This window comes from Rhopalosiphum maidis, chromosome 4, assembly GCF_003676215.2.
Source record: "Rhopalosiphum maidis isolate BTI-1 chromosome 4, ASM367621v3, whole genome shotgun sequence".
Taxonomy (NCBI): Eukaryota; Metazoa; Arthropoda; class Insecta; order Hemiptera; family Aphididae; genus Rhopalosiphum; species Rhopalosiphum maidis.
This window is the reverse complement of record NC_040880.1, coordinates 17,650,241-17,658,500: the sequence shown is the minus strand read 5'-3', so window position 1 is coordinate 17,658,500 and position 8,260 is coordinate 17,650,241.

The following is an 8,260-nucleotide window of genomic DNA, read 5'->3' as shown; positions in this document are numbered from 1 at the left end:
TTAATTTATTATATTAGTATCTAAATATAAATATAAAATGAAAAAAAAAAATTATGATCAATTTTACAATTGACAGGTTTGTTTGGATGTTTACGTATATACCGTATAGTAAATGATATCATGTAGGTGTATGATAAAAATTACAAAAACTTTTTAAGTGCTCACTTAGTCACTTCATATAATATAATATACCTAATAATTCCCTCGTCAAAATGTCAAACACATATAGTACCTAAAAATTATGTCTTGACATGATATCAAGCTCTGTCAGTTTAACGCATGTGATCGATGATGAACGATTGAATATTTTGTATCGTTGTTTTGTAATTTAAATATCTGTACACGACATCATCATTTGTGAATAGAGTCGGCGAATCGGACAACGTTAAAATCATAAGGTTAAGTTATTGCTCATAACGTTTATTAGGTATATAGTATCTACCTAATTGGCACGTATAGTTTAATATGCTTGTATAAATATTGCTTATATTAATTTCGATAAAATGGTGATGTTAATTAAATTAAACAGTATAAATATTTCATTTCTACAATCTACGTTACCACCCAAGACGTATCTAATTCATTTTAAAATTAAAGATGTAGTGGTAATTTGCTTTTGTTTTTATGAAAAAAACCCATTCATTTCCGGAGTCTAATATAGTTTTAAGTAACTATGTAATTTTCTCGTGCACCCAAATAATAATAAATACAAAGCCACTGCCTAGACCTATTGTGATTTCCCGACATAAATTTTGATTTAACTGCTGTAGGCTATAACATAGAAAAAAATAATAACTAAATCAGGACGTATTTAATAAATAATCACAATAAGTTATAAATGTTATAATTACTAACTTACTATACCACTTATTGTCTTCGCTCAAAAGACATTCAATTGTTATTTTTTACCTTTTAACTATTGAACTAAATTCTTAATTGTTTAACTTGTAATATTGTATATAAAAAGTAGAAAACTTAAATTTTAGTAGATTTCAGATTTTAATTTATGAACCCCCTAAAACATATTATAACACGATATATTATGATAAAATATAATTTTAACACGTTATTATTACAGTTATAAAAATAAAGTTAATTTCTACTATAAAAATAGTTATTGTTAATTGTTCAATATTTGTTTAATGGTTTCATTATCATTAAGACTGTTTAGATAAATCAAAAAATAATCTTCTCTTTTAGGCAATTACAAAATATACAGCGTATAATTCAATATTATTTGAATAATATTCTTATAATAATCTCTTCAAATGTCTTTCTATTCAATTATACAATTATTTGAAAAAATAATGTCAAAATTAATAAAAAAATCCATTTACGATATGATTAAAATATTCAATATAATTAAACTAGATTGGTATAATTATAATTTATAACATTTAAGCATTTTAATTTTTTACATAACCAATTTAGCTATGTCTCATATTTGTTAATATTGTTTAGAACAAAAAGTAAATCCTTATCAGTCTTTGAATAGAAACTAAACAGAAGATCATATACATATTTCAGAAAGTTTAAGTTTTATGAATATTTGAGTAATTTTTAAAAAAAACACGTACAGCAGCTATAATTAGGTCGGAATATATTGTGTCATTAAAAAATGGACTTAAATAATATAAAATAAATTGCGACATACATTCAAAACCAATTGACCGGAAATTGAATGCGGGTCATTTGGGAACATTTAGGCACAGCGAGATCCGGTTGAATATCTGCATCAGGGTTGAGTTTTTGGAAGTGAATGGATGTGATAAATGGTTTCAGCTACTTTCAAGTACATTATTTTAAGGAGGTTAATGCCCAGATGCGTTCTTGGTGCGATTATTTTATATTATGTAGGATTTCATGTATATGGCGTTCGTAACTATAGTATAAGACATAAATGCTGCAAACGAGTTTAAAAAAAGTTTAATGTCAGTAGCCAATTTTTTTTTGTAAACTTTTTCGTCAATATACACATTCAACGATTAACTAGTATTTATTCTATTTAATTTAATCAATTAATTATTTTTAATTAACAACAGATGATTATATTTAATATGTAACTGTCATAATTTGATTCCTACGTATAGACGACAATGTTTGTGTAGCATTTTATTTTTAAGGTCAACAGATATAATTTTTTATCTTTTTAATCAATTGTTAATTTCTCACGATTAAATTAAATATAATTTTGTTTCTTTCGACATTTTTTTTAGAAATGTACATTTTTCAAACAAATATTATCTTATATTTAAGCGGATGTTTCCAAAACCCATCATAACAGCTGACACGTGAACTAAAAAACAATTTTCTTAGAACAACGTGTTGATCAATTCCTTTATAAGATTAAAAAAACAACACTATACCCACGACTGACATATGGGTAGCACTATCTGAAATACAATACCCGAGGCCCCGGAAGATTAAATCTCAGCTAAGAAGAGCAAATTAACGACGACGACGAACCTTTGTCGCAATATATCCGTTCTATCGTTTTCCCATACATATATATATATATATATATAATACGTGTATATAATTATACATAGTCAGAGTGTGTCCATATAAAATACAATTCTGTAACGGATATGGGTGTCTCAATATTTTGTTGTTTTTTTTTGGGGGGGGAAGTCGTGTACACAAGTCCACAATACCTTTTTAACTTAAAGTGCACTTTCCGTACAACTACTTTATAATAGCAATCGACCCGGAGCCAACCAAACTATTCAATGTCTTGGATGGAGATATATTTTTTTTCGGTGCGAGGAATGTGGCCAGATTAGGTTAGGTTAGGAGGACAACGGGATTTACTAACTCCCGCGGCTGCGAAATTCCTGAACATAAATCCGACAGTCAGCTACATTTGCATATTATATTATACTACAAGCACGCATTAGTATATTATACCTACCTACACGAAATCTATCTTCGTATAAAACTACAAAAGACGTTATAACTCAACCTTCCGGAAGTCAAATATTATTGGTTTACTCAGAGTAACTTTTATAGATTACATTTCTAACATATTTTCACGATACAACAATTGGTATGTACCATTTGTTCCAATATAATATAATATTAACAATCGATTAACATCCTTTATATAGTATCATATTATATTGTTATTTGAAGACAAATGTGTATATACTTTAATGTTATAATGCCGCGTTTATTATAACAAATGACATTTTTATTCTACCTGCGAGTCCCGCACGTTGATATTGTTTGAAAAAATATATTGAAGATTTCGGCCTTAGAAAATATTATAATAAAAAAATCTGATCATACCGACTTCCGGCTGCACCGTTTGCCAGCATGCTTCAGTACAATAAGGTACATTTGTCATGACTATAATAGGCACACGCGATTTTCAACTGTATAATATAAGACATTATAATATAAGTATTATTGTATTAATGTATTAAAAGGTATTCATTCGATAGCCGGACAAATAAGTATTTCAATTGTAGTATGCCTCATTTAGTTTATCGTTCCGATTAGACTATAATGCTTGTAAATAATTTTTACAATAAACGTATTATACACTACCAAGTACCTATATAATATATAATATTGAACTTGTGCAGTATTACAGTACTTTAATGAATACTCGTGACTATGTTTTATTACAATACGTAAGTACCTATACCTCATAAATAACTGTATAACATACCTAACATAATTTTATCAATACTCATAGAAATTGATAGGTATTTTCACTTAAGACTTAATATCCGGACAAATATTTCAAATTGTAGTACGCCTCATTAAATTTATATTACTTATTTGAATCTATTTATAAAGAATATAACAAATTATTATAATAGTACCATATGTAGCCATGTAGGTACTCAGATTTACAATAAACGTACCTATCATATACTGATATACTACAAGGGAGGTGCATTTATAATATTACTAATTACTGTAAATGAACATTCATATAATTGCATGTATCATAAGTATTATTATATATATTATTTATGTCATAAATTTTGTCATATTTTTTTCCAATAAGACAATATAATAAGACTGAATATGTTTGTTCAAAATTTGTATTAAATACATGCATATTATGTGTGATTTGTACAAAAATTTCCTTGAAATATAATCCAAATTTTTTTTAAATAGATAATTCAATTACACAATTATAATATGTATATTTACAAATAAAATATCATGACCATAGGCATAACTAGAGGGGCTTGGGTGGGCTTCAGCTCCCCCTTTAGAATTTTTGGTAAATTTGTATGCTTATAAACGGTTAGTATTAACTTTTTTTTTTTGGTTACAATATAAAAATATATAATGTTTCATACAAACAAATAATCATTCAAGTCAGTTGTAAACAACAATAAAAACAATAAATAATAATTAAATTAAAAAAATTTGCTATAAAACATTTTTTGAAATCTAGCTCCCCCCCATACCTAAAGAACTAGTTACGCCTATCATAGTTTTGTAAAAGTACCTAAAATCGGTTAAATAATACAAAGTTCAGTAATAGGTAGGGTTAGCTAACCTAAGCCTAACCTAAGTAAAGTAGTACAATTTAAATTATTAATAATAATTAGAATATTTAATTAAATGCTGAAAAGATGAGTTACTATATATTTAATGTTTAATGGTAATATATTATAGATTTTTGGAGTTATAGTTAAATATAAATATGTAGACCGTGTTATTTTTCTATAAATATAGTTATTACATATATTTATATTAGATAATACTATATAATATTTTATAGGTAGTATCCAGTGTTCGACTTGGGAAGGGACGCAGCGGGATGGAGTATCCTAACTATTTTTTCAGAAATTTTACCCTACTATTATTTTTAAGTAAAATGCCCAGGACGCTTTATCATTTTGTTTTCATATCAAAATGCGAGGAATACCATCATAATTTGTTTTATGGATTAATTCAGAACTGCGCATCTGTATAAATAAATAGTTAAAAATCGATGTTTTTTTTTATTTATTTACTTTTATTATCATTTCGAGTTAATAATTATTATTTGTAAATATAATACATAAACAGGTAGCGTCAGCTACAGTGATTACATATGTCTTATATTAACAAATTTTTTTTTTATTTTTCTAATTGATTATTTATAAATATTTCTTATATGATTTAAAGAGGGGTATAGGGGGTAGGGGCCCCCCACGGCTCAATAACGTTAAATAAGTAATGGAGACGCTCTTTTTTTAAAAGTAAACAGAGTTCCCTTACTTTAATTTTGCCAAGTCTAACACTGTAGCATTTAATTGATGTTACATAGTTATCCTTACTAAGTTAAGGGACAAATAATTTTCATGTAGTCTTTGGCTTTTATGAAGCAATTTTGTACCTAGCAATTAGTCTATTCCAAGACTGGCCTTCGACAAAAAGTATTGAATCATCTGCATAACAAACTAGTTTACTGCAGTGTATATTAAATAAAATAATTTATTTAGATCATATTTATTATGTATTTTAACGTGTTATACATATATACCTTATATTTTTAATCCGTATAGAAGTAAAAGTACTCACTCGATATTTAGAAAAGTTTCTAATTTCTATTACAATATGTCTCATGAAATTTATGGTACCCGCCAGTCTATTCGCGAATAATTTACAAATGATTGTAATATTGACATATTATATTATACTAATATACCTATTTAAATTTAAAATACCTATATTGAATAGTACCAGGAATACAGTAGATAGAAATTCGTGACTTTACTCGTATAATAAATTAGGTAGGTATACCTACTTCAACTTAACACCTACATAAATCGTGTGTGTTTGTAGTGTCTGTAAAAATAGGTATTGTAGCTGATATATGGGTAAAATTCTAATGCAATCTATTTTCAATGTCGGTAAAATAAACACCATGATTATCATACGATTACAGTTTATAAATATAAACTATTAAGTACACGTATAATTTAAAATTTATAAATATGCATTCAATGAATTAATGTAATGTATAATAAAGAATAAGTTGTGATTACGTATTATTGCTGATGTTAAAATAAATACAATTTGACTACTAAAAAAACTAGTTATTGAAATTAATTGTACTCCATAGTTAATAAATTTAATATTCAACCATTGACCGAGTTAATTTTATTTAACTTTATTTTTATTAATTATGAAGTATTTTTAATGTATTTGATATTTTATTCATAAATTCAACGAATGTTTATTTTTAGAAATAGATGAATTTTAAGTGTGAATAAATAAATCCATATATAGACTTAAATAATCATAATTTTTTTTCATGCCAAACACTAAGTACACCTCATCAGTAATGAATGTAACTAGATCATCTCTGATCTTGAACTCTATGTTCCAAAATAGTTCAAAAATTCGTATTAAAATAACAATAATAATAATTTTTTTTTTGTTTTATACATATGTCATTATCGAGTTTCAATAAATTTCCATAATACGATGTATATACAAGAGTAAGTGAGGCATTCATGATTATATTAATATACATATATTGTAATATAGGTACCCACACAAAATATTATGTCTGATGGCCGGTATTCGTGTATACTATACCCGTAGAAAATAAAAGTAGGTCGTATAATATGTATAATCGCTGCAATATCCGGACAAGTTTCTAGCAGTACGCCTCGTCGAGTATTGTCCAGAAAAAAGCCATCTGTTTTGAAAAAAAATGTACAAATTTGTGTTAGATGTCACCATATATCATACCAAAATTTACAATAGATTTTATAAAACCGATAAGAGTATATGTGTACAAATGTACGAGTGATGGGACATATAGGCGGATGGAAACGATCGTTTTTTAACCGACCAAACATCCCGTTACGTTTTACAGTTAAGCGTCCGTATACACACATACACATACATATATATATAATATAATAAATGACAAAAAACCAGTTTCGTGTTCTGGAACTATAAAAATGTGGCAAGCCGCTGCTCGGCCTCTCGCTTTTGCATTTTTTTCGCGTACGCGCCGTGCCCAGTTTGTTGGCCGACACCCATCATATATACATAAAACGTATATATATATATATACTATATAGAGGCACCTTCCTATTATTATTATTATTATTGTTTTATGTGCTCGACACGACCAGCGCCGTCGCCCATAAAAAGTGTTCGCTTATATTATGTTTTCGGGCAGCCAACAGCTATTTTATTTGTATATATATATATAGTTTTATCTATGTGTATACCGTACCCATGCAGTATCTACCGGGTATTTAATATATATATATATATGTATATATATACATTAAATGCACGTTCTAGTGTACCAGTTTCAATTTGTCGTCTTAAAACTTTTTACATCATCGAAGATAATATAATATACAAATCCAATGGCGCGCTTTAAGATATTGTATCGGTATAAATATATATATATATAGGTCATACGTATAAAAGGCCAAGAACGTGCATATAATTTTTCTTAAAATCGTTCATTACAAAACACAATAAAAATTATTCTGCCAAAATATATTAAATGCCCGAAAATCATGATAATTTTTTTGTACTTTTACTTTAGGAATATTTACTAACGTGTAATTACTGGCTACTATTCAGTTTTGACGCAAAAATTCGATAATTTATCGTGTAATAGATAAAAAAATTACTAGTTATTAACTATAACTCTGAAGTAGGTATGGAAAAATAACTTTCTCGCGAAACTTTGGATTTACGATGTTTGGCCGAAATGGATCGATATAATATACCTATTATATTGCAGTACATCAATATACCAAACCTTTTTATACTTTTATATTGTATTTGTTTCATATTACACATTGTCACATTTTATTATTATTAACTATTATTATAACATAATATAATTTTATTTTTTTAAATAAAGGAATTTGCTTGTGTTTTTAAAGTTGCCACTCGTGTTTATCCTTTTATATATTAAGCACTAAAGCATATAAAGTTTGAAGACTAAAAAAAAGTCTATCCTTCAGGATGGAGTATGTAGAATACGAGACCTTAACCTTAGCACCCCTCATAAAATAATCATAGATCTGCCACTGGTGACACAGGTGTTTCAGGCATACTATTTGAATTGGTTGAAGCATACTAACGACTCTGCGTGCCTGTACTACCAGCACCCACCGAACACTGTTGAACACAATTTTTGATTGTATACCCACAGAGTCCACTCAGATGACAGTTAAGATGATCGTCGGCCGAAACATTACTCCGAAGAACGTTCTGGATTCGCTGTGCAGCCCCACCAACGTCTCGTCTCTCGAGAACGACTGAC